The sequence below is a fragment of the Sapajus apella genome, unplaced genomic scaffold (genome assembly GCF_009761245.1).
Source record: "Sapajus apella isolate SASKATOON/1434 unplaced genomic scaffold, GSC_monkey_1.0 scaffold71, whole genome shotgun sequence".
Lineage (NCBI taxonomy): Eukaryota > Metazoa > Chordata > Mammalia > Primates > Cebidae > Sapajus > Sapajus apella.
Window position 1 is genome coordinate 3,408,486 of NW_022437011.1, and position 26,956 is coordinate 3,435,441.

Consider the following 26,956-nt stretch of genomic DNA (forward strand, 5'->3'; position numbering starts at 1 on the left):
CTCCTTTGAGTCGTCTTCTCACCTAGGCCTAGAAAAACTGCAGACTCTCAATACCTAAGATTTTGTTTACTCCTCCCATATTTACTGAAATGCACTAAGAGATCTGAACAAACTCTAGCATAGTTTCCAACAGCTCAAGGTCACATGCCTAGGATGACTCCAGCCTTCCATAAAATGCTGGCCTACAAAAGCTTAACACTGCAGGGAGAATTTACTTTGTTCCAGCCAAAACCTGGTGATGGACAGATAGACCCCTAAAACCCCTCTTAGTTAAGCAGTTACTTTAGAAAGCTTGCAATTACAAATCCTTTCCTTCCATTTAAAATATAAACTCAAAAGTATTTCCTCAAGGACCTGAGCACTGTCTCTGAACTGTAAGCCTTTACGGAAATATCACTCCATCTTGTTCTCAGCCCCCATGACAGGATAAGGGCCTCACTTAAGTGGGAGCCTCAGTTTATCTTGCACATCTGCTCCTGTCATAAAAAAGATGTTTGTTTCTTCTTGGAATAAACACCAGTTAATAAACCCAACTAACTCCTCCTCTTGCCCTGACCTTTGTGAACTTTGACTTCTCTGACTGCTCAAGCCTCTACCTTTCTCTACTCTCTGTACCCCGTCCTCTTCTTAAAACACTCAGTCACTTCCATACAAATCACAGTTGAGTTTGGTTTATACTAGGCTATTTCCCTATAGCAACAGTATTACTGATAAAATTTACCCTGGCCACTTGAATAGTGTCAAGCTTTATCTTTGGCAATGTTTTATTAGTAACGTCTAAGTGAGAGAAATACAAAATAAAATTTTGGCACCATTGGAAATATTAGATGTGCTATTGTCAAAGTTCAAGCAGTGGATCACAATCAGGACTTAAAAGACTCCATGGAAGCTGAATGTATTTAAGATTATTAGAATGACCAGTTAGGAGTGTCAGTAGAAGCCTCCCTGGATATAGTAATTCTCTCTGTGATGGTTACATTCTCTTTCAAAAAATTTGTCCTTTCATAGCATTCTCTCCCACCTGCACCAAAGTGTCATATTCTGCCTTGAAACAGAGATTTTTCCTATGAGCTTTTTTTGTATAGGTGATATTATACTAAGAGGATACATTAATGGTAGTGAAATTTCTGGATCAAAGTGTCCATATATCTAGTAATGTTATATCTAAAGTTTCAGAGTTATAATTGAAAGACAGTCATTAGAGTACCTACAGATTCCCTTAAATTTTATGCACAATATGACGTATATGTGAACATATGTATAATTTTCTGTCCTTTTATTAGAATCTCAAAGGGGTTTCTCTTTAATCTCAAAACATATCCTAGACTTTAAGATCCTGAGAATAGGGTTGTAGATAATGTTAGGTTTTGAAGGGAAGGCAAGAGTTAAAGACAGAAAGAGGGAGAGTTGGTGGCTCTGCAGCAATGCAGTTTTATTGCTGGTGCAACCTGTGGAAGTTGGGGACCAGCTTAATGCCTGAGCCCACTGTTGTTTACAGGCTGGGGTAATTTATAGGCCTGAGTGGGAGGGGTCTGGGCAGTATGGCTTGCTGCCTGGGAGGATATTGATAAGGTGTTCCTATGATCAGGTGGTTTGGCCCTTTTTCTGGTGGGATATGGTTAGAATGTTCCTTGGACTTTTGCCCAGCAGGATATAAGAGGGGTGTTCCTTAAGCAGGGAATGAAAAAGATGTTCCTGTGCTTTGTGGTCAGGTGGCTAGGCAGGATGTTTCTCATGGCCTGAACCCCCATGGAATGTTTCACCCTGACCAAGGCCTGCAAAATGGAGGGGAGACTTGCAAAATGGTGCAGTCTGGACTAACATATAATTTTCTCTAATACAGGGCCATGCACATAAATGTTAATAAGTGGCAGAGAAAACAGCTTTGCAAATATAGTATTGGGGGCAGATTTTTTTCTTCAATAAGACAACGTACCTGGAGTCTTTTTATATACTTTTCTCCCTCTTATGGGGTCTTACTATTTCTTCTTACCCTAAATTTTCTTGTCAACCTTGTCAATTTCTTGTTAAATGTCCTCTCAACTTTCTGAGGTCTGAAATGAGAATGGAAAGGAGTAGATAGGGCTCCAAAATATTTTGTGTTTTAAATGGAGAGAATATGGCATTGTGGGGAAAGTAAAAATATCTGTGTGTTATTAAGGATGATGATGGAGGATTTGAAAAGGTGGCATCAGTGTCATGGGCTGTTGTTTAACGCTAATCTCCAGGAAAAGTGAGCCATCCCTCAATATTTTCCTTCCAGCTTCCCTGGTTCCCAAGTTAAGATGACTGATGACATAAGAAGCTTCAATGCTCCTGTTTGGAAGATTCAATCATGTGGATATTTAGCAGAGCATGTGGACAGTGGCTTCTTCTTAAGGCATTCTCACTCTTTTTTTCCTTTTTTCTATTTTTTTGATGGACAAATAAAAATTGTGTATGTTCATATTTTACAACATGATGTTTTGAAATATGTACACATTGTAGAATGGCTAAATCAAGCTAATTAACATATGCACCACTTTACCTACTTATCATTTTCTTGTAATAAGAACTCTTAAAAGAACTCTCTTAGAAATTTTCAAATATGCAATATGTCATTATTAACTACAGTCATCGTGATGTGCAATAGACCTCTTGAGCTTATTCCTTCTGTCTGCATGTACTTTTATGTCTTTTAACCAAAATCTTTTCAATTCTTCTTCTCTTTAGCCATTGGTAGCTACCATTCTACTGTCTGCTTTTAATGAGTTTTACTATTAAAGATTCCACGTATGAGTGAGATCATGCAGTATTTATCTGTGTGCCTGACTTAATTTCACTTAACATGATGTTCTCCAGGTTCACTCATACTGTCCCAAATGACAGAATTTCTTTCTTTTTTTTATGGCTGAATGGTATTACATTGTGTATACGTATCACATTTATTGCGAATAATGCTGCAATGAACACAGAAATGCAGGTATCTCTTCCACATACTGACTGATTACTCCAAATTCTGAATAGAGATAATGGAATTGGTCACAACCATAACCCAGAATCAAAGATGGGACAGATCATCCACTTCATGCCCTGGAAAACTTAGGTTTTCCCCAGTGGGGTGTGTGAAAATGGGATTAAGGGGATTTTGAAGAGTGGTTGGACTGAACTGGAGTGAAGGGGGTGTTACATATGAGAGTTGGAATTGTGGCCTAGACAGAATTAGATGCTGGATAAGGATACAGAGCTAGCTGTATTTATCTGTAGAGACATATCTTTGCTGTTATATGTTGTCTTTCAAAATTCAGGCTTATGATCCAGGATACTGGGTGTGGGGGTGAGATCTTATCATTTCTATTACTTCTCAAAACCCCCAAAGACCAGAGAAGCTGAAGGTTGTCAGTCTGCAGAAACCAAAACCCACAGCTCCTCTGCAATCCACTATCTACAGACGTCATGAAATAAATACAAACTCTCCTCCAGAAGAAAGTGGAATAAATTAGCAGTGAGAGAACTCATGACATTTGTATTAGTCAGAGTATGTAAAGATGGACTATTTTCAGTGTAGTGGAACAACTTTAAAATTTTATATTTATAATAGAATTCTATAAAAATGGTTTAATTCAAAAATGAGATATTTCTGGCTGAGATAAATATTACATAATAAAGCATAATATGTGACAATAAAAATCATAACATATGAAGAATTGTCCAGGAATTATGAAGCTTTAGTTAGTGTATATAGAAAATACATTTTCCAGATATTTTACATTTTATATACACAGTGGTTTTACATTGCAGTAAAAAAAGGAATAAGTTTTAACAAACTGATGTAAAATATACGATGAAAGTCAAGGGATTATAATTAATAGCTTAATACATGCCAGATATTTTACTAGTTTATTTTGAAAATGTTAATCATATAACTATTATATTTCATTTAAGAGAGATTTATAGTTTAAAAATGCGATATTTAAAGTTTTATGGTAGGTGTTTTACATAATATATATATGTTAATTTCTTCTCATGATTTTTCTTTAAAATAGTTTTTTGTCTTTGTACCTATTGAACTCACATATGTACATGGAAGTTCCCTAACATTTCTCCAATGTACATGTTTTACTAAATGTTTCATCTTTGATATAGAAAACCTTAAATAAAACCATCTTAAAGAAAAATCATTAAAATTTAGTAGAACTTTTTAACTTGCTTTAACATAATGTATGATATTTTAAATTATTAAACACAACAAGGTAATGCATCCATTTTGGATACAAATAAATATTACAAATCAAAATGCTTCACTAGAAAAATACATGATGCATTGATACAATAAAAATTAAATGTCTTGTTAACTTTAAGAGATAGGTGTTATTATGCCACCCGTCTCAGTTAGTTCTTTGCTATTAACTACATTGTTGTTTAATGGGTTTGTGATAATTTGACCGAAGTTTTAAACTATGAAAAACATCCTCAAGTTTTTTTTCCACATTGGAAAACATTTTTTAAAAAATGATAATGGGAAATGAGACAGACCCTGTGATAAAGCCTTGATGCAGGATTGGATTGGGGTCAGGGGCGGGGATTGGGAAAGAAGGCGTGAAAGAAAGGAAGCAGGGTCTCTGAACCCCGGTACAATATTTTAGGAAAAGCGTTACAACAGAAGATGCATTCCTGATTATGGCAAGATGATTAGAAACATATAGGTAATGGTAGTGGAAGCTTTTAAAATTAAAAAGTGGGTCCTTCTTACAAATTCCAATTCCAGTTTTATGTAGGAGATGAAAAAACTAAAGTATATGATGAAATGGGAACCATGAAAAAGAAGCGAGATTATTTGGGCAATTTCTGAGAAATAAGAAAAGTGAAAAACAACAGCTAAAGAGGTAGTAATAATGTAAATATAGAGAAGGAAGAGCTGAAGACACGAGTATTAAATTAACAGCCAAACTGTATAGGACATGGTAGCATCCGAGAATATGGAATTGTATAGTAAGGAGAATATGGAATTGTGTCATAAGGAAATCAGCCGTTTCCAAAAAAGAGTCTGGCCTTTGCCCTTGACTTCTTAGATGTAATTTATGTCAGAGTGTCCTCGTTTAGAGCAGCGTCTGGCCAGAACAGATCTTAGGATGGGGCTGGCCACACCTGACAGCTTAAGATAGGGCTGGTTGTTCCAGAAAGACCAACAATGTAATTTAGGATGATGGCTCCAATTGACCTGGAGACTGAGTTTGACTGTGTGGGCCATCAATCAATCAATTAATCATGCTTTTGTTATAAAGCCCTAAAAAAATTCTGGACACCAAGCCTTGTGGAAACTCCCTGGTTAGTATTACTCCATGTGTATTGTCACACAGTGATGATACACAGAAATTAATGTGTGCTTAATCCACAGAAAAAGGACAAAGTAAGCTTTGTCTTCCCTTCCCCTATGTCTCTTCCTTTGACTAATTTTAATCTGTATCTTCTTCCTGTAATAAAATATAACCATGAGTGTAATAACTTTCAGGGAGTTCTGTAAGTCCTTCAAGCAAATTGTTTAACCTGAGAGTGGTAATAGGATCTTCTGAACTAGCAGTTGGTGTCAGAAGTGAGAGCAGTCTTGTGAAGAACTATGCCCTTGATCTCCACAGTTTGGCTAACTCCAGCTAGAGATTATTACTGAATATAGGACTAATGTGGGATATGAGAGCAATTTAGGAAATGAACATGTCTATAATATAAGTACCAATTAGAATCAAAACAATATAATTAGATGCAAACAACAGGTAAGTGAATTTTTTAGGGAATAGAGCAAGTTAGTAAATATGCACTGTGACTGAGGTCAGCAGGAACATCTGGGAACAATTTTAAGAGTCTGAGAAAAGCTGAAGTACAGAATCAACTAGAAATTTGAAAGAATTAAAGGAACAAGGAGATAATGAGTATAATAAGCAATGAAGAAACAAATTTCTTAAAAGCACATGAGGACAGATTCTGACAATTGATCAGGAACCTTAGGACAACTCGAGTGGCTAGGCAAGGGCAAGAGATTATAGCTGCAGGAACATTGTAGCAGGATATATGAAAAGATGAAGAAATGAGCAAAGTGGAAATGATGGACAACACAACAGTGGATTAAATAGTGAAGTTCAGGAAATGGATGTGGTTCCATACATAGGAGCATCTGGGATAGGTGAGCAACCGAGGAGTAAAAAGTAGCTGAGGAAGAAATGAGTGTGTGTTGAGGAAGGGACGCAGAGTTGGTCAGTGAGATTAGCTGACAAGCTGTGTAACTGAGAAGAGCTAAATCACCAAAGCTAGAAATGGCACTGGGGGAACAGAGCACTTTTCAAATCAGCTCTAGGAAGATGAATAGCATTTAGAAAGAGGAAAAGTTTATATAGTAAGGACAGTAGTGAGAATAGACATTTGCTGATATGGAAACAGCTAGAAAACAAAGTAGATGGAGGAGCTTAGAGACGGATATGATCTATAAGATTCCTAGAAATGCCAATGTGCATATGAAGCTCTACTCTAGATGTCCATGATGTGACACCTAGGGACAATGGGGAAACAAAAGCAGTGAAGTAAGGGAGTAGCTCAATAAATAAGAGCTGTGCAAGAGACAGAATGATGGAAGTGACATGCAAAGCCAGAGCAAATGATGAAAGAACAAATGGTGAGGCCACAGAAGATGGAGGGAGCCAAGGTGGTGGGAACATTTAGGAATATAGAAGAAAAAATTTACGTTACACCCCAGATGATGAAAGGAGCCAGAGAGGCAGGACCTTATAAAATTGAGTTTAATTTCATAGCCATTATGAACAGCTAAACCATAGTGTTTCACCACTTAAGGAAATGTTTTGACAAATTAAGCAATGAAAACACTAATGTTTAAGTAGCATTTATATACATGGCAGACAGAAACAAGCTCACACCAAAATAATCATTCAAAAGGAAGAACCAATAAATTATTTTATTGAGTTTGAAAAGCTTATGAAAACAAAAGTTTAGTTTTACACAAGTGTATTAGTACTTTGTGGGCTTCTTATTAAATGTCACTTCAGGTTGCTCAGATTAGTATAAGCATATACACTTGCTGAGACATCAGTGAGAGATTGGTTAAAGATGTTTGCTTGGAAATATTGAGTAAATTTTTGGCAAAGATGGTTGCTCAGCTATCACTTTCTAGTAACACCATAGCATGCTGACATGTGGTATGAAATATTAATTCATAGAATAAGTGAAGTTGGTGAAACATCTTCCACTATAACTTGATTAGTACTGGTGTAATTTACACATGTGATGTAAATATGAAAGAAGATTTTTTTTTTCTGTTTGGCAACAAATGTGATTAACTCTGAACTACCTAAATTCTGAAAGATTACTTTATAAGCAAATACGGTCTTAAATTGAAGTTTTGCATGGTTATATGTTCTGCTACTGAACCTATGATGACAAGAAAACATGCTGAAGTCATTGCCTAGATGAAAGAACTCATATTAGAATATAAATCACTATTTCCTTCATGGAGAAAGTCTCACTATGGAAAAGAAAAGCAGTTGAACTAAAATATTTTTAATGACAGTAAAAACTGAATTACATAAGCCTACAGCATTACTTCTTGACTACTATTTTCTTTATTATGTAATATTGTGGATGCTAATCTGAACAATAGTCACTGCCTTTTATAGTTTTAAGTATAAATGTTCTGTTAAATATTTCAGCGACCACACGAACGTGCTGGTTCTGAAAGTTGTGAAACCAGTTTGATCTCCAACTTTTAAGGATATGAATGAGCCATGCTTATTACTTGTCCAAGATCTTCAGTATTTTTAATGATTTTAATATTTCCATTCAAGGAAAAAATGTAGAATGTTTTCCATGAACTAAGGACAAAAATAAAAGTTAGATGCTTGAATGAACAGTTTCTACAAATTCTTATGACATATGTAAATGATTCAACAATTAGCAATAAGGGCTAATTTTGATATTAAAATCTGTGAAAAGTTAGCAGCAAAACCGTACACATTTGTTTCCAATTTAAATTTTATTTTCTGTCCAAAGAATATTTACATGTAAAAAATTTACAGAACCAGAATCTACTTCTTTCATCAGATGTAATTTGTTAACTGTAATTTTATACCTCATTATTTTAGAACTGGATACTAAGGAGGATTGAAGATTAATTTTAAAAATATGGTGTCACTTTCTTAATATCATCTAACAGTTAAAATAGAATATCCTGAGCTTGCTGAAATTGCCTTAACATGTGTTTTCTTAATTTAACATAAATATTTACTGTGAGATTTCCTTTTCAAACATGAGCATTATTTAAGCAAAACAACACAGAAAGAGTTTAAATATATAGACTCCTCTGGAGGTAGCATTGTTACCAATAAATTAGATAATAATCAAGGAGTACACTAAATCTTTTAACATCTACCAGAACATGTTCTTTTAACGTGCTGATATAGGTGTTTCATATGTAAGATTGCTATTTTACTCAATATTTATAATTACAGAAAAAAATTATGTATGTAAAAATTAGATATATTGATCACCTGTATGTATACTTTCTATAAATGGGTTCAGTTTTCTCATTTTTTCCTGTATTTGTACTTAATCAATTTATTAAAATTTATTTTATATCTGAATGTGATTAAAAATATTGGGCTTATACTTTCTTTGACTTTTTGTCATTTCATTTTCTAGTGATCCATTTTATTGTCTTTTATACAAATATTGGCCTTTGAAGGCTTGAACGTTTTTGAAAAAAGTGGTCCTTAAACACAAATGGGGGTTTAAGAACTTCACTAGAGAGTGTGATGACTATGTGACTATAGGTGGAGCCAAGGAGGGACAAAGAAAGAGCAAAATTGTTCAGCATCATGACTGGGAAGATGAAGCTCCATGGCCTGAAATAGGGAGGAGGAGCTGGCCTGTGGGGAGAGATGCTTGTTTGTTTTAGATCTCTAGATTGTAAGATGATGGTAGAAAATTCAGATTTAGGGTCTAGCAGGAGACTGAAGCTCTGGAACTGGAGCTGAGGTCATGGAAAAGATAAGGCCAGTCTAATTTGCCTGAAGTCATAGTTGAATCATGGAAATTGTATGATTCAAAGAAAAGAATGCTGTCCTATGTATGAGATCTGAGCAGCTGTATTTTCTCATTCAGTGGCTTTCAATAAAATTGATTTACATCTCATATCAAGGTTGTTATTCTCCCGCTAATGTACATTTTCTAATTTGTAACAGGAGAAAGTAACACAGCAATGATGATGATGATGATGATGATGATGAAGGTTACAATAAGGATAATAAGATAACGATGATATCACTGTAAAGCAATGGTAAGAATAAAAAGTCCTTCTGTAGTCTCCGTACCAAGGGCAGTTTATTTCACATAAGAAAGTGAAGGCACAGAGCGGTTAAGTTTAATAATTTGCTGGAGGTCACTTAAATAATATGTGGTAAAGTTTAGATTTTAATTCAGACTGTTTGGATTTAGAGCTTGTTTTCTTAACCATTGACTACTGGCCATTAAAGGTGCTGATGTAAACCTTGTTCAGAATCATTAACAACAAGCTATAGAGTATCTTGGAAGTATTTGTGTCTTTCAGGGAAAAAACAACACCATTTTAAAATAATCCACTTATTTTTCTGAAAGAGTCCTCTAAGGAGTCTAAACCGATTCTTCTCAAACTGCAATGTGCATTCAAGTGCCCTGCAGATCTTGCTACAATGCAGAAGCTCAGACCCAGCAGGTCTGAGGTCAGATCTGTAATTCTGCATTGGTAACAGGCTCCCAATGCTGGCCCTGACCCACATTCTGAAGAAGAAGGGTCTGCAAAGTCAGGAGGCAGATGAAGATATAAGGACGCTGTCATAGCAGTTAGAGATAAACTATGTTCTGCAATTTTATCAAGAGGAGGCTCTTGCTCAATGTCTTTAAATTGTTGAAACTACTATTAGTCCATTATAACACCTAGACAGAATACTTTCTTAAAGAAGAGACTGATATTTTTAAGATATGGGTCTGTATTTTTTTGAAATCTCTTATAATCACCTCTTTTTTTCTGGTTCCATCTGGGTTTGACAACGTTAAGTTTGTGGTTAGAAGCAGGATAATTTAATCTCCGTTCTTCTTCAGGAACGACAATATTACACAGTTTACTTGCCTGTGTGAGTTTAGTTTCCTCAGATGTAGGACGGGGGTGATAATGGTATCAGGCTTATAAGACTGTGGAGAGGATCAATGGAGACAAGACACATAAAACATACCATGGCGCTTAGCATGGAACATGTGTTCCCTGAACCTGGGCTAATTATTGTTACAGCCCTATGTCTGCCCACGTGCTGTGTCCTAGCGTCACACTGCCTGTTCCTGTACTGGAACGCCCATGTTCTCATCTGGAACCTCAGATTATTATTTCCATTCTCAGCTCACACCCAGAGCCCCCCCCAAGTGTCCTTCCTTTCACGTTTGTGTTCACGTCTTTCAACCAGCACAGGATTTTCACACAATAGTGAAGACATTTATAAATTGGGGGTTTCTAGACTTTGCATGTTTGTTTTCCTACTAAAATAGAATCGTTGTGAACTCTATATTTTGAAGAGATAAAAGAAAGGATGCAATTTTCTTTGATTTTTTTTTTTTTTTCTGTTCATTCCGTGGTAATACATGACTGTTCCTTTCCATCCCTCTTTTGAGGAGAAGACTTCATTTTTGTTTTCGTTATTTTGTGTGAAGCAGAGATATAGACTAAATAATGAAGTAGTGTTAGGCTCTAATAGACAACCAGTATTAACAAAAATATCTGTATTTTAGGAGCTGCTTTACTCTGCGAAACTGGAAAAACCTGAAGCTCTTTCTTTCCAGCTCCACAGACAGCCCTCCTAACGGAACCTGCTGACCAGGGGGACACAAGAGAAAAGAGGGAGGAGATGATAGAGTAGGAGGGTCTCTATTGCCATCAGAACTGGACTGTGTGTTTAACTGGAAAGGTGATGGAGAACGTAGAGTTATGCACTGCTCTCCGGACACTGCTAGTGAGATAACTAGTTAAGTAAGGCAAGACAGAAGAATGAGGCTGCCATCTAGTGGTAGTAACAGGTAATGTCCCAGGACACAAGGCGGCCAAAGACAGAGAGCTTCTTCACTTTTCATTCCCTGCAGTCTTCATACATATTAATGATCTCATTCCTCTGCATTAGTCAAGATCTTCCCATTATGTGACAAATTATAACCAGATTAAAAAATAAGTAAAAGACTTTGTTGACTAATTGATATGGTTTGGATTTGTGTCCCCACCCAAATCAGATGTAGAATTATAATCCCCAATATTGGCAGTGGTGTCTGGTGGGAGGTGATGGGACCATGTGGGCGGTTTCTCACAGTTTAGTGCAGCCCACCTTGGTGCTGTCATTGCCGTGGCGAGTCCTCATCAGATCTGGTTGTTTCCTAGTATGTGGCACCTCATCTCTCTCTCTTGCTCCTGCTCCCACCACGTGAGGCACCTCTCTACCCCATTTGCCTTCTGCCATGATTGGAAGCTTCCTGAAGCTTCCCCAGAAGCAGAAGCCCCTATGCTTCCTCTGCTGTCTGCAGAACCATGAGCCAATTAAACTTCTTTTCTTTATAAATTATGCATTCTTGGTTTTTTTTAAAATGGAATGAAAGAATGGAGTGATACAATGATATAATTGGAATAGGATGAGATGCAGTGAGCATTAGGTATGCTGGAACTAGGGGGTCAAATGATATCAACTCACTCTCTCCTGCTTGAAAACAAACCTACTCCCTCAAAATGATTGGATCTCCTTCTCCTTCCTTTTATTAACATGTGGCCACTATTCTATCCTAATGAATGTGTGCCTTACCCAGGAAATGGAGTTAGAAGGCCACAGCTATGTGTATATGTGTATGTGAGTGTGGGGTTGGGGGTGGAGGTCTTAGTTTATCTTTTCTGCTGCGATACCTATCCACTGATGACTTCCAAACTTTTCGTCAACCTCATCCTAATTCTAACTCCCAGATTTAAACATTTAGAGGGCATTGTGGCCTAGATGTCTAATAAGTCATTCAACTACAAAGCAGTCAAAATAGAAGGCGCTACTATTCTTATGTATTTATCCTTAGTTATTTGTGTTTTTTTTTTTCCATGTTGATAATGATACTACCTTTAAATTCTTCTTGGATCTTCACCAGGGATCAGAATTTATAAGTTGGTTGAAACATTTTAAAGAAAATAATTTATTTTCTCATGGTACTAGAGGCTGGGAAGTCTAAGATCAAGGTAGTAGCATCTAATGTGGGCCTTCTTACTCTTTCTACATCCTCACATGGCAGAAAGTGTATGTGCAAAAGTGAGTTAACCCATTCCCTGAAGCCCATTTTATCATGGCATTAATCCATTCATGAGGACAAAACCCTCATAACCTAAATACCCACCGAAAGGCCACACTTCTCATCATGGTTACACTGGGGATTAAGTTTCCTACACACATTATGGTGGACACATTTAGACAATGGCAGGGATTATTTTCTTAAACAATTTGTTGTTAGTATACAGCAACACTACTGATTTTGTAAGTTGACTTTGTATCCTGCACCCAACTTTACTGAATTTGTCAGTTTTAATGTTTCTTTCATGAAGTTTTTAGGGATTCTGTGTATATGATAATGTCATCAGCAAACAGAGACAATTTCACTTTTTCCTTTCTTATTTGGGTGACTTATTTCTTTTTCTATCTTAATTGCTCTAGCTAGGACTTTCAGTACTCCACTGAAAATAAATGGTTAAAGTATGTATCCTGTCTTGCTCCTGATCACTGAAGAAAAGCTTTCAGTTTTCATCGAGTACAATGTTAGCTGAATACACAATTATTATTTTTAAAAGTTGTTAGCGTAATTACTCACTTTGATTAAAATCAGATTTATAAGTTTTATAATATTAAACATCTAGAAAGTATAATATTAGCTTGTTTGGCTAGTAAACCCAAGTAGAGAATAAAATGTATGTCTGCATTATACTTCATGCTGATAACTCAGTCACATATCTGCTTTTATTTAGCCAAAACTACCAATTCTGTCTTATTTATCAAAGATTTACTCAAATTACATATCCTTGGAAAACATTTGGATTAGTTCCTAAATTTCAAGGAGTTATAAGGAAGTGCTTATTTTTTTTCTAAGCCTATTAGAATAGAATTCTTTTAAGAGATTGACATGGTTTGGCTGTGTCCCCACCCAAATCTCATCTTGAAATGTAGCTCTCATAATGTCCTCATGTTGTGGGAGCGTCCCAGTGAAAGACAATTGAAGCTTGGGGATGATTTTCCTCAGACTGTTCTTGTGGTAGCGAATAAGTCCCATGAGATCTGATGGCTTTATAAGGCGACACCCCTTTCACTTGGCTCTCCCTCTTCTTTTTGCCTGCTGTCATCCAGGTGAGACATGCCTATCACCTTCCACCATGAATGTGAAGCCCCCCTAGCCATGTGGAACTGTGAGTCTGTTAAACCTTTCTTTTATAAATTGCCCGGTCTTGAGTATGTCTTTATCGGCAGCATGAAAATAGATGAATACAGAGATTTTATAAATTAATATGACAATATCATCTGGGGGGTAGGAAAATGTCAGATATACATAATAAACATGTCTAAACATATAGACTGACACAAATAGAAACCTTATAGATTTCATTTTAAAATTTTAGTCATGAGTTAGGCACAAGTACAAAAACATAAAACTTACTAGTGTATATAAAAGTTGGTTCTTATCTTTTCCCACTTTATATTTTTATTAGAATTCTTTCTCTGGAAGATTGGGCACATTAAGGTTATCTGCTTAAATGAGGGCAAACAATTTCCTCCAATATTATGGAAGAGACTCTTAATATATTATTTTGTTCTAACATAAAATTTTATGAAGAAAATGGTTTTGGCCATACGTGGTTGCTTTGGGGTTTCTGAGTTTCTCAAGAACTGAACCCAGTGGAGGCAGAGGGCTTCAAGTTAGTATATTCATATCAATAAGAAAGAAAGTGGAGTTTGATTAGGTCCCATTTGTCTATTTTGGCTTTTGTTGTCAATGTTTTTGGTGTTTTGGTCATGAAGTCCTTGCCTACGCCTATGTCCTGAATGGTTTTGCCTAGATTTTCTTCTATGATTTTTATGGTGTTAGGTCTTATGTTTAAGTCTTTAATCCATCTGGAGTTAATTTTAGTGTAAGGTGTCAGGAAGGGGTCCAGTTTCTGCTTTCTGCACATGGCTAGCCAGTTTTCCCAACACCATTTATTATACAGGGAATCCTTTTCCCATTGCTTTTTTGCCTGGTTTGTCAAAGATCAGATGGTTGTAGATGTGTGGCAATACTTCTGAGGCCTCTGTTCTGTTCCATTGGTCTATATCTCTGTTTTGGTACCAGCACCATGTTGTTTTGATTGTTGTAGCCTTGTAGTATAGTTTGAAGTCCGGTAGTGTGATGCCTCCTGCTTTGTTCTTTTTGCTTAGAATTGACTTGGCTATGCGGGCTCTCTTTTGGTTTCATATGAAATAAGTTGTTTTTTTCCAGTTCTATGAAGAAGGTCATTGGTAGCTTGATGGGGATAGCGTTGAATCTGAATTACTTTGGGCAGTGTGGCCATTTTCACGATATTGATTCTTCCTAACCATGAACATGGAACGTTTCTCCATCTGTATGTGTCCTCTCTTATTTCGTTGAGCAGTGGCTTGTAGTTCTCCTTGAAGAGGTCCTTTACGTTCCTTGTTAGTTGTATTCCTAGGTGTTTTATTTTCTTTGTGGCAATTGTGAATGGCAGTTCATTCTTGATTTGGCTCTCTTTAAGTCTGTTATTGGTGTATAGGAATGCATGTGATTTTTGCACATTGATTTTGTATCCTGAGACTTTGCTGAAGTTGCTTATCAGTTTCAGGAGATTTTGAGCTGAGACAATGGGGTTTTCTAGGTATACAATCATGTCATCTGCAAATAGAGACAATTTGACTTCCTTCTGGTGGGGGGTGGGGAGTTGGGGAGAGATAGCAAGGGGAGAGATGCCAGATGTAGGTGATGGGGAGGAAGGCAGCAAATCACACTGCCACGTGTGTACCTATGCAACAATCTTGTATGTTCTTCACATGTACCCCAAAGCCTAAAATGCAATAAAATAAATAAATTAATTAAAAAAAAAGAAAGTGGAAAGAATTGATATCATAATAGTGAAGCATACAGTCAGCAGGGGATGAAGAGGAGGAGGAGAAGGGGTCCAGTCAACTGAGAAATCCCCATTGTAAGAGCAGCATACACCAGAGAAACTGTGAGACCTCAAAACACCAGAAAGAACTTCTAGTCCAAAAAACTCCTCAAAGAATTTCAGAGAGTATACTCATGCCAAATGTGACTGAAACCAATAAGCCCTTTTGTGGCTTAACTATGGACACTGAGAAGTGTCTCTGGCAAAGGCTTAGAAAATACAACCATCATAATCCAAAGTCACTCCCAAGGTTAGCTAAAAGGAAAGAAACTAAGTTGCTATAGATGACAAAATCACCACAAAAAAGAAAGAATTTATATTTAGACAATCTGGTGAGATTAGGATTATATTCAGTAGGAATATAATACACCTTGTGTCTCAGGTCCACAACCTGACAGTTGATTGTCTCATGATGCAGACCTCAAAAGTAATTGGGCCCTGGATTGGGAGTCAGCAGACCTGGGATCTAGTTCTAATGTGTTATATAAGTAAGGAGGCATTTCCGTCTCTAGAGCTCAGTGTGTCCATCTGTAAAATGGGGTGGTTGACTTGCTCTCTTCCTGCTCTAAAAAGCAAGAATTCTAAGAAGACATGCATATTTAGCCTGTACTCTGCATCATACTCCTGTTAATATCCTCGCTTGATTTCCATGGAGAGTTGGCTAGGATTATCCTATTCTGTTCTACCTGTACCACACACAGAGATGAGGATGAGCTCACAATTTCAAGATGTTCAGGTGCCATGAATTATATCTCTTACAATCCAGCTGCAAGAAGGAAAGGAGCTTTTACATACCCAGATTATAGACTGCAGTGAGTAATCATATGGACTCTAAAGCCAGAAGAATGAGGTCAGGAATAGCACCATCGTTAACCAATTTTCTGAAATTAAGAAACATTTTTAGCCTCTTCAAACCTCAGTTTTTCTTATATAGAAGGAAGAGAAGATAACTATTTTTTCAAAGCAGTTTTGAGAGAAATAAGTGTAATAACAGATTTAAAGCACTTTTTGCAAGGCCTGGTGAATAGTCAGTGTTCAACAAATGTTAGACTATCATCCTTATGTTTCCTAGATTGAACCTTACACAAGGAAGAACGCACTAGGACTCCTGAATGGAAGAGTGATTAAGGCAATGTTAGTGTAAAGTATCTTATTTTCTCAAATAAATTGAGTGAGACAGAATACTTATATATTTATTAATTCAGTAAGGAGTGCCCTTATCACTTGACTTGTTCATGGAAAACCCAAACCATGTAAAATATTTTAGAGAGGTTTATTGTAAGCCAATATGAATGACCACAGCCAGAGGGCAACACAAACCCAAGAAGCCTTGAGTATGAGGTCTTGAGGCAGTTAGAGGCAGTTAGGTTACAACTCTGTTTTATATATGTTAGGAAAGTAGAAGTTAAAGGCAAAGCCATAAATTAATACATGAATTTCATATGTTGGTTTGGCCTAAAAAGATGGGATACCTTTAAATCGTTTACAGGTCATATGTGGTTTCAGAAACTCTTTAATTTGCTATTGGTTAAAGGAATATAACTTAGTCTAAAGATTTGGAGTCAGCAGAAGTAAATATTTAAGTTAAAATCAGGAAGTCTGTTAACCAATACACTGGGTCAGAGTGACCTGCAGGGGTGTACGATTTGACCCTTTTCTAGCATGGCCTTAGGTCCTATTTATAATTTAGGATCTTATTTTTATAAGAATCTATTATTTTAGCCTTATGATTTCTATTTTAAGACTCTGTTTAAAGATTCTGATGGTGTATAAAGAGTTAAGCTGTGAAAACATTTTTAAAGAAGAATACAACAGGAGAGACAAGAGAAGCTGAAGAAATGAGAATTGAAATGATTGGAAAACACAAGAAATTGTAATAGGTGAGGTATTTGAGAAATTCAAGAATTAAAAGTAGCTCCATACACGGGAGCAGATGGGATCTGGAAGCAAACTATGATTGAAGAACAGCATAAAAAAATAATGGGGTAGAATAAGCTTAGGTTCTGGGAACTGAGAGCAGTTGTAAAAGGAGGAAAAGCAGAAGAGAGTTAACCCACCAGGACCACAGGAGGCATCGTGGAGCAGGAGTGTCTGAGGAAGAGACAGATCTTTCAGGAATAAAGCTTGTACTCTTTCTCAGTTTCATGTGATGAACTGAGGACCTGCACATCTAACACAGTAGTCACTAGCCAAAGGACCTGTGACTATTTAAATGAATACAATTAAAAAAATAAAACGTTCTGTTTCTTAGACATACCCCCCATGTTTCAAATGGAAGGAAAAAGGAAATAGGACATATAGAAAAGGTTAGAACTAGTCTGCCAAATCTAAAATGGTAATACAAAAATGACTACAAAAAAATCTGTGAAAGTATTGTAGGTGGAGGGAAGCATATGTTAGCTTTGAAAAAAGTATCCAGTTGTAAAATTCCAGTCTCATCCAAAGTCAGCCTGAACCTCATCTTTCAGGCATATTAATCTGTTATGTATAAAGTGTTTTGAGGATGATTTATTTGAGGAAAGGATTGTTTTGCTCAATAAAAATCTGAGAGCACCAATCTAGATTAATCTCACTGGACATGGGGGGAGCAGAAGGCTCAAAGTGGGGAGGGAACTTTCACCTCTTACATGTAAACATATCAGGAGGCAAGACAGGAACTCTTAGCTTCTGACTCTCAATCATCCTCTCTCTTCACTATAAGCCCCCTCTTTGCAGATAATCCTCACACACAAGAATGACATGCACTCTGCCCCAGCACTCAACTTTTTCTGCTGCTGATTCAAAATACCAAAGTTAAATTAATAAAGTTAAACCTAAATTAAAATTTTCATCCCTCTGTCAAGTACTTGTAGTGTTGGAGAGAGAAAAAGAAAATATAAAACTATAAACAATTATAAGTCGGTTGGCCAAGATTGCCAACTAGAAGTAGCTAATGTGTGCCACTCTCATGAAGAGAAAAGTGAGGGAAAAGTAATAATAAATATAGCGCCTTCAACTGAAAGATTCAGGTACATGCATTGGGACTCATCAAAGAAATAACTCAACCCATGGAGGATGGAGAAAGGCAAGGCAGGATGACAGTCCTCCCAGGAGTGACACAGAGCCAAGGAAGCTTCTCACACCCAAAGAAGTGAGAGTCTGAGGCAATTAGGAACTGGAGTGGTCCAGGGCACAGCCCAGCAAATATATGGAGAGGCAGCTAAACTGCTTATTCACATGGATCCCAGATACATTTGTCTTCACTGGGCAAAATCTCCCAACTGGGGTTTCCAGTCATCCAAACTCCAGCTGACAGTGATTGCAAATTTCCCTAGGACAGAAGTCCCAGAGGGAGGGCCAGCAAGCCACCTGTGATGTTTGACAGACTTAGTTGTTCTTGCCTTTGGACTTTGGAAAGTCTAAGGTGACTAAAAGCTGGAGTAGACCTCCATCACAGCAGAGATGTGCTACAATAATAAAACAGCCCTACTGCTCTTTTACATGGATTCCCAATCCTGTTTCTCCTCTCTGGGTGGGCTCTCTTGACTGGGGTCTTCAGCCACCTCCTGCAGGTGTGTTTGGGCTGAACATGTTCATACCTCCCTGGGAGGCTGAACATGTTCATACCTCCATTCAGAGGGAGAGGCAGAGCACTATCTTTGCTGTTTAATAGCCTTCACTGTTGCTACCTTCAGGTACTGGAAAACCTGAGGTGACCCCAGCATACTGCAGCAGCCCTATGCAAAGGTAGCCAGACTGTTTGCTACGTGGGTGCCCTATCTCATATCTTCTCACTGGGTGGATCCTTCCTGGCTTGAGTCTCCAGCCACTCCCCCAACCAAGGGTATCAAGCCAGTAGCAGCTCTGCAGTTCCCTGTGTTAGAGCTCCCAGTAGGAAGGGGGGGTTTGTGGTCTTTGTTGTTTTACAACACTTGTCCTTGCTGTCTCCAGGCCCTTGGTCCTTGTGAACTCCCCAGAGCCTGGAGAAATGACAGAAATATATTTCAGAATCTGGATAGAAAAAGTCAGTGAGATTCAGCAGAACAACAAAATTCAATCCAAGGAAACTAAGAATCATAACAAAAGGGTACAGGAGCTAACAGATGAAACAGCCAATTTAAAAAAGAATCCAACGGATCAAATAGAGCAAAAAACACACCACAAGACAAGAATTTCACAAGGCAATCACAAATATTAACAGCAGAATAAAACACACTGAGGAAAGAATCTCAGAACTTGAAGAGTGGCTTTCTGAAATAAGACAGTCAAACAAAACTAAAGATAAAACAATGAAAAAGAAGAAACAAAAACTCTGAGAAATATGGGATTATGCAAAGAGGCCAAATCTATGAATTATTTGCATCCCTGAAAGGGACAGAAAGAAAACAAACAGCTTGGAAAACATTTGTCATGATATCATCACAAAAACTTCTTCAGCCTAGCTAGAAAAGCCAACAGTCAAATTCAGGGAATAGAGAAAAACCCTGTGAGAGTCTACACAAAAAGATCAACCTCAAGACACATCATCATCAGATTTTCTCATGCTGAAATGAAAGAAAGAATGTCAAAGGCAGCTAGCAAGTAAGGGCAGCCCTTTCCCCGCTGTTAGCCTTTTCCCCACTGTTAGCCCATTAGGCTAACAGTGAACTGCTGAGCAGAAACTCTATGAGCCAGAAGAATTGGGAGTTTGTATTCAACATACTTAAAGAAAAAAATCTTAAACTAAGAATTTCATGTCTACACAGACTAAGCTTCCTTAGCCAAAGAGCAATGAGATTCTTTTTAGATAAGCAAATGCAGAGGGAGGGTTTTTTTTGTTGTTGTTGTTTTTGTTTTTTAAGCATCAAACCTGCCTTACAAGAGATTTTGAAGGGAGTACTAAATATGGAAAGAAAAGACTGTTACCTGTCAATACAAAAACACACTTTAAGTACACAGACCACTGGCACTACAAAGCTACTACACAAACAAGTCAGCATAATAACCAGGTAACAACACAGTGACAGGATAAAATCCACACATATCAATATTAACACATTTAATGTAAATGTGCTAAATACTTTATTTAAAAGGCATAGAGGGGCAAGATGGATACAAGAGCAAGACCCAATCGTATACTGTCTTTAAAAGACAAATGTCACATGCAGTGATGCCCACAGACTCCAAATAAAGGGATGAAAGAGAGCAGAAAAAAGCAAAGGTTGTAACCGTGATTTCAAAGAAAACAGACTCTAAACCAACAAAAATCAACAAAGATGAAAAAGGGGATTACATAATGGTAAAGGGTTCAACTCAACAAGAAGACATAACTAGCCTAACTGTATATGCACACAACAAAGGAACACAACACCCCACTGACAGTTTTAGGCAGATCATCAAGGCAGAAAATTAACAAAGATATTTAGGACTAGAACTCAACATTGGACCAAATTATCTGATATACTTCTACAGAACTCTCCACCCCAAAACAACAGATTATACATTCTTCTCATTGCTACACGGCACATTCTCTAAAATTGACCACATAATTGGACATAAAACAACCTTCAGCAAATACAAAAGAACCAAAGTTATAACAAACATATTCTTGGTCCACAGCACAAAAAATAGAAGTCAAGACTAAGAAAATCACTCAAAACAATGCAATTACCAGGAAAGTAAGCAACATACTCCCAAAATGATTTTTGGGTAAATAATAAAATTAAGGTAGAAATCAAGAGTCTCTTTGAAAGTAATGAGAAGAAAGATAAAACATACCAGAAACTCTGGGATACAGCTAAAGCCATGTTAAAATGAAAATTCTTGGCACCAAATGCCCACATTGAACAATTAGAAAGAGCTCAGGTTAACAACCTAACCTCACAACTCAAAGAATTAGAGAAGCCAGAACAAATCAACCCAGAAGCTAGCAAAAGACAATAAATATCCAAAATCAGAGCTGTACTGAAGGCAATTGAGACACAAAAAATCATTCAAAAGATCAACAAATCCGAGAGTTGGGTTTTTTTTTTTTTTAAACACTAAGATAGATAGGCTGTTAGCTAGAATAGTAAAGAAAAAAACAGAGAACATCAAAGTAAACACAGGTAGAAATGATTAAGGGGATGTTACCTCTGACCAACAGGAAGAAAAGTATCAATATAATACAACTATTTTCACTCTAAGTATACAAACTAAAAATCTAGAAGGAATGGATAAATTCCTGGACACAAACACCCTCCCAAGACTGAACCAGGACCAATAATGAGCTCCAAAATGGAATCAGGAATAAATAGCCTATAAACCAAAAAAATCCCAGGACCAGATGGATTCACAGTTGAATTCCACGAGATGTACAATGAAGAGCTGTTACCATCCCTGCTGAAACTATTCTAGAAAATCATGAAGAAGGGACTTCTCCCAAACTCATTTGATGAGAACAGCTTCATCATGATACCAAAACCTGGCAGAAAAACAACAACAACAACAAAAATTCAGGCCAATATCCTTGATGAAAATTGATGTAAAATCCTCAACAAAATACTTGTAAACCAAATCCAGCAGCATATTAAAAGGTGAATCCACATGATGAGTAAGCTTATCCTTGTTGCAAGTTTGGTTCAATGTAAACAAATCAATAAATGTAATTTATCACGTTAGCAGAACTAAAGACAGAAACCACAAGTTATCTCAATAGATGCAAAAAAGTTTTTGATAAAATTCAATACCGATTCATGTTAAAAACTCTGAAAAAACTAGAATTGAAGAAACATACCTTAAAATAATAAGAAGGATCTATGACAAACCCACAGCCAACCTCATACTAATAAGAAAAACCTGGAAGTATTTATCTTGAAAACTGGCCACAAGACAAGGATCCCCTTTCTCACCACTTGTATCCAACACAGTATTGGAAGTCCTGGGCAGAGCAATCGGGCAAGAGAAAAAATGAAGCGCATCCAAATGGGAAGAGAGAAAGTCAAACTCTCCCTGTTTTCAGATGGTGTGATTCTGTACCTAGAAAATCTCATAGTCTTGGCCTAAAAGCTCCTTCAGCTGATAAGCAACATCAGCAAAATTTCAGGATAGAAAATCAACATACAAAAATCACTACTATTCCTATACATGTATAGGAATAGGCCTGGACTTGGGGACCTTAAGAGCCTGCTTGCTTCTCTACTCAACTGGCTGAGCTGGCACCTATGTTTCATGACAAAATTCCCTTTACTTTTCTGACTGCTTCTCTCAAACAAAAGTCTTTCACCATAGCTGTCACAGCTGGGAGTGTCCTTGGTTATCACTAAAGCTAGCATATCTCAGAGCCCAAGGTTCATGGCAAACTACCTGGTTATCGCTGGTGGTTATTCAAGGCCCAGTGGGTCTTTAGACAGCGAGTGATGAATCCTGCCAGGACTGATTCTTTCCCATTGGCCCAAGGTGTGTCTAGAAATGTTTTCCAGGATATAGGGCCTGTAATGGAGACCTCATGACTTTTCCCAGCTCCCTATGGCTGAGCTAGTATCCAATATGCAATATAAAGTGCTCTACTCTCTTTACTCTTTGCTCTCCTCTTATGCAGAAGAAAAGGGTCACTTTTGTTGCTGTGAGCTGCAGTGCCTAGGTTTTGGGAAAGGATAGTACAAGCTCTCCCCTACCTCTACCATAGTCATGCCAGCTGGTGTCTCCCTAGGTCACATGCCACCCTAGTTTACTGGTGCTAAGCCCACCCTGGCATCAAGAGTTGCCTAGGAATTGTAGTTCTTGTGTCCTAGACTGCCTTTTGAGTTTACCTAAGACCCCAGAGTGCTTCAGCCTATGATGGCAAGTCTTGCTGAAAAACTGAAGTTTGAACTGCTGAGATGGTTGATTCCTCTCTTCCTAGTACTGGTCAAACTGCTGCTCCATTTGTGAGCACTGGCTGAGCCCATAACAAATTTTTTCTCTGATGTGACAGGGAAGCACCGAGTTTAATGTTCCAATTGCTCTGCTCTCCTTCACCAAAGGTTCTGCGCTAATTCTGTCTCCTGCACCACAGGGCTGCTGCTAGGTTACCAGGAAAGAGTGGTGTTGGCGATTCAAGACTGCCTCTCCTGCCCTCCTCAATACCTCTTTCCATGCTATGACATTAAAACCAGGCACCTGAATTGCTCATCTGAATTTTGGTTCTTGTGGCAGTGCTTTTCTGTGTGCAGATAGTTACTAAAAGTTGATATTCCAGTGGGGGTGGGTGGATGGAAGGAGACAAGCTCTGTAAGCTTCTCTTCTACCATCTTGCTCTACCCCCAGGATTGAGTTCTCAATTTACCTCTTAGCCTGAATGTTATTGGTATGTAGAAATGTTTGGTAGAATTCAGCACAGCTACCCTCAGATTTTGTGTTTTTCTTTGATGGGAGACTTTTTCTTACAGCTGGGATCTGCTTACTTGTTATTGGTTTGTCAAGGTTTTCTATTTCTTTAAGTAGAAAGAGAAACCTTTGATTTCTACAAAGAAATAGAAAACCAAAGAAGGATCCAAGATGGCTGAATAGGAACAGCTCCAGAGTGCAGTTCCCAGTGAGAACACTGCAGAGGGTGAGTGCTCACTGCATTTCCAAATAAGCTTTCACTGCCCACAGACCAGGAGATTCCTGGGCCGAAAAGCGCCATGAGTTTTCAATGTGGCAGTTTCATCCTGTGAAGGGTGGGTGCAAAGAAACTCACACAAGTCTGGGTGACCATTCAACTGGTGCCTGGAATGCCTGGGAGACAGAGCCACCCATTCAATTGAAAGGGAGGGCACTGAGACAGGGAGCCAGACAATCAGGCTCAGTGGGTACCACCCCCACAAAACAAGCAATCTAAAATGCTCTGGATTGAGAGTTTCACAGCAAGCATAGCTGGACCCAGGACAATCCAGCTCAGTGAGGGGAAGGGCATCCCCCACTACCAAGGCAGTCCACCATTACCTAGGCAGTTCACACAGCAGTTGGGCAGAGCCTGTGGCAGCTCAGCAATGCCTCTGCTGGCAGACCGTGGTTAGACTACTCCTTGCAGGACAGGGCATCTGTGAAAAAAGGCAGCAGCAGAACAGGAACTTATAAATAAAGCCGACCTTCCTACGACAGAGCACCTGGGAAAAGAGGCAGTTATGAGTTCAGCTGCAGTAGACTTAAAGGTACCTGCCCAGCAGCTCCGCACAGAATGATGGAGCTCCCAACACAGCACCTGAGTTCCTGTAAGGGACAGACTGTCTCCTCAAGCAGCTCCCTGACCCCAGTATACCCAAAGAAACACCCCATAAAGGAGAGCTCAGGCTGACATTTGATGGGTACCCTTCCAGGATGAGGATAACAAGGAAAAAACCAGCAGCAACACTTGCTGTTCTGCAGCCCCCTCGGGTGATCCCCAGGTAAGCAGGGTCTGGAGTGGACCTCCTGCAGTCCTGCAGCAGAGAGGCCTGACTGTTAGAAGGAAAACTAAGAAACAGAAAGAAATAGCTTCAACATCAACAAAAAGGACATCCACTCAGAGACCCCAACTGGAAGTCACCAACTACAAAGACCACAGGTAGATAAAGCCACTAAGATGGAAAGAAACCAGCGCAAAAATGATGAAAACACCAAAAACCAGAATGTCTCTCCTTCTCCAAGGGATCACAACTCCTCACCAGCTAGGGATCAAAGATGGATGGAAAATGAATCTGATGAATTGACAGAAACAGGCTTCAGAAGGTGGGTAATAACAAACTTCTCAGAGCTAAAAGAATATGTGCTAACCCAATGCAAAGAAACTAAGTACCAGGAAAAATGTTAGATGAGATGCTAACTAGAATAAACAGCTTAGAGAAGAATATAAACAACCTGATGGAGCTGAAAAACACAGCATGAGAACTTTGCGAAGTATACACAAGTTTCAATAGCCGAATTGACCAAGCAGAAGAAAGGATATCAGAGATTGAAGATCAACTCAATGAAATAAAACAAGAAGGCAAGAATAGAGAAAAAAGAGTGAAAAGAAATGAACAAAGCCTCCAAGAAATATGGGATTATGTGAAAAGACCTAATCTATGTTTCATAGGGGTACCTGAATGTGACGGAGAAAATGAATCCAAGCTGGGAAACACTCTTCAGGATATTATCCAGGAAAACTTCCCCAAACTAGCAAGGCAGGCCGATATTCAAGTCCAGAAAACACAGAGAACACCACAAAGATGTTCCTGAAGAAAAGCAACCCCAAGGCACATAATCGTCAGATTCACCAGGGTTGAAATGAAGGAAAAAATGCTAAGGGCAGCAAGAGAGAAAGGTTGGGTTATCCGCAAGGGGAAGCCCATCAGACTCACAGTGGGTCTCTTGGCAGAAACCCTCCAAGCCAGAAGAGAGTGGGGGCCAATATTCAACATACTTAAAGAAAAGAACTTTCAACCTAGAATTTCATATCCAGCCAAACTAAGCTTCATAAGCAAAGGAGAAAGAAAATCCTTTACAAACAAGCAATTGCTGAAAGATTTTGTCACCCTTAGTCCTGCCTTACAAGGTCTCCTGAAAGAAGCACTAAACAAGGAGATGAACAACAAGTACCAGCCACTCCAAAAATGTACCAAATGGTAAAGACCATTGACACAATTAAGAAAACGTGTCAACTAAAGGGCAAACATCCAGCTAGCATCAAGGTGGCAGGATCAAATTCACACATAACAATATTAGCTTTAAATGTAAATGGACTAAATGCCCTAATCAAAAGACACAGACTGGCAAATTGGATAAAAAGGCAAAAATCCATTGGTGTGCTGTATTCAGGAAACTCATTTCACGTGCAAGTACACACATAGGCTAAAAATAAAGGGATGGAGGAAGATTTATCAAGCAAATGGAGAGCAAAAAAAACAAAACAAAACAGGAGTTGCAATCCTAGTCTCTGATAAAATGGACGTTAAACCAACAAAGATCGAAAGAGACAAAGAAGTGCATTACATAACGGTAAAAGGATCAGTGTATCAAGAAGAACTAACAATCCTAAATATATACACACCCAATACAGAAGCACCTAGGTACATAAAGCAAGTTCTTAATGATCTACAAAGAGTCTTAGACTCCCACACAATAATAGTGGGAGACTTTAACACTCTACTGTCAATATTAGACAGATCAAGACAGAAAATTAACAAAGATATCCAGGACTTGAACTCAGATCTGGTCCAAGCAGACCTAATAGACATCTACAGAAATCTCCACCCTAAATCCACAGAATATACATTCTTCTCAGCACTGCATGGCACCTACTCTAAAATTGACCACATAATTGAAAGTAAATCACTCCTCAGCAAATGCAAAAGAATGGAAATCATAACAAACAGTCTCTAAGACCACAGTGCAATAAAATTAGAACTCAGAATTTAGAAACTAACTCAGGACCTCACAACTTCATGGAAACTGTACAACTGGCTCCTGAATGTTGACTGGATAAACAATGAAATGACGGCAGAAATAAAGCTGTTCTTTGAAGCCAATAAGAATGAAGACACAATGTACCAGAGTCTCTGGGACACATTTAAAGCAGTGTCTAGAGGGAAGTTTATAGCCATAAATGCCCAGCAGAGAAGTGAGGAAACATCTAAAAGCAACAACCTATTTTCAAAATTGAAAGAGATAGAGGAGCAAGATCAAGAAAACTCAAAAGCTAGCAGAAGACAAGAAATAACTGAGATCAGAGCAGAACTGAAGGAGATAGAGACACAGAAAAAATCCCTCAAAAAATCAATAAATCCGGGAGCGTTTTTTTTTTTTTTTTTTTTT

The 26,956-nt window shown here is 38.0% G+C and overlaps 1 protein-coding gene across 7 annotated transcripts in view; it reads left to right on the forward strand.

The window, feature by feature from the left end:
* LOC116531498 (ovomucoid-like) overlaps positions 1-26,956 on the forward strand; it is a 91,493-nt gene that overhangs the window by 11,706 nt on the left and 52,831 nt on the right. For 5 of the 7 annotated variants that reach the window (XR_004260455.1, XR_004260457.1, XR_004260458.1 and 2 more), the window contains exons 1-2: positions 716-2,337; positions 9,222-9,316. The gene's annotated coding sequence lies outside the window, so the exon portion shown is untranslated. Of the gene's footprint in view, positions 1-715; positions 2,338-9,221; positions 9,317-26,956 lie in introns of those variants that run through there. The other 2 variants (XR_004260456.1, XR_004260460.1) reach the window with 2 other exon arrangements.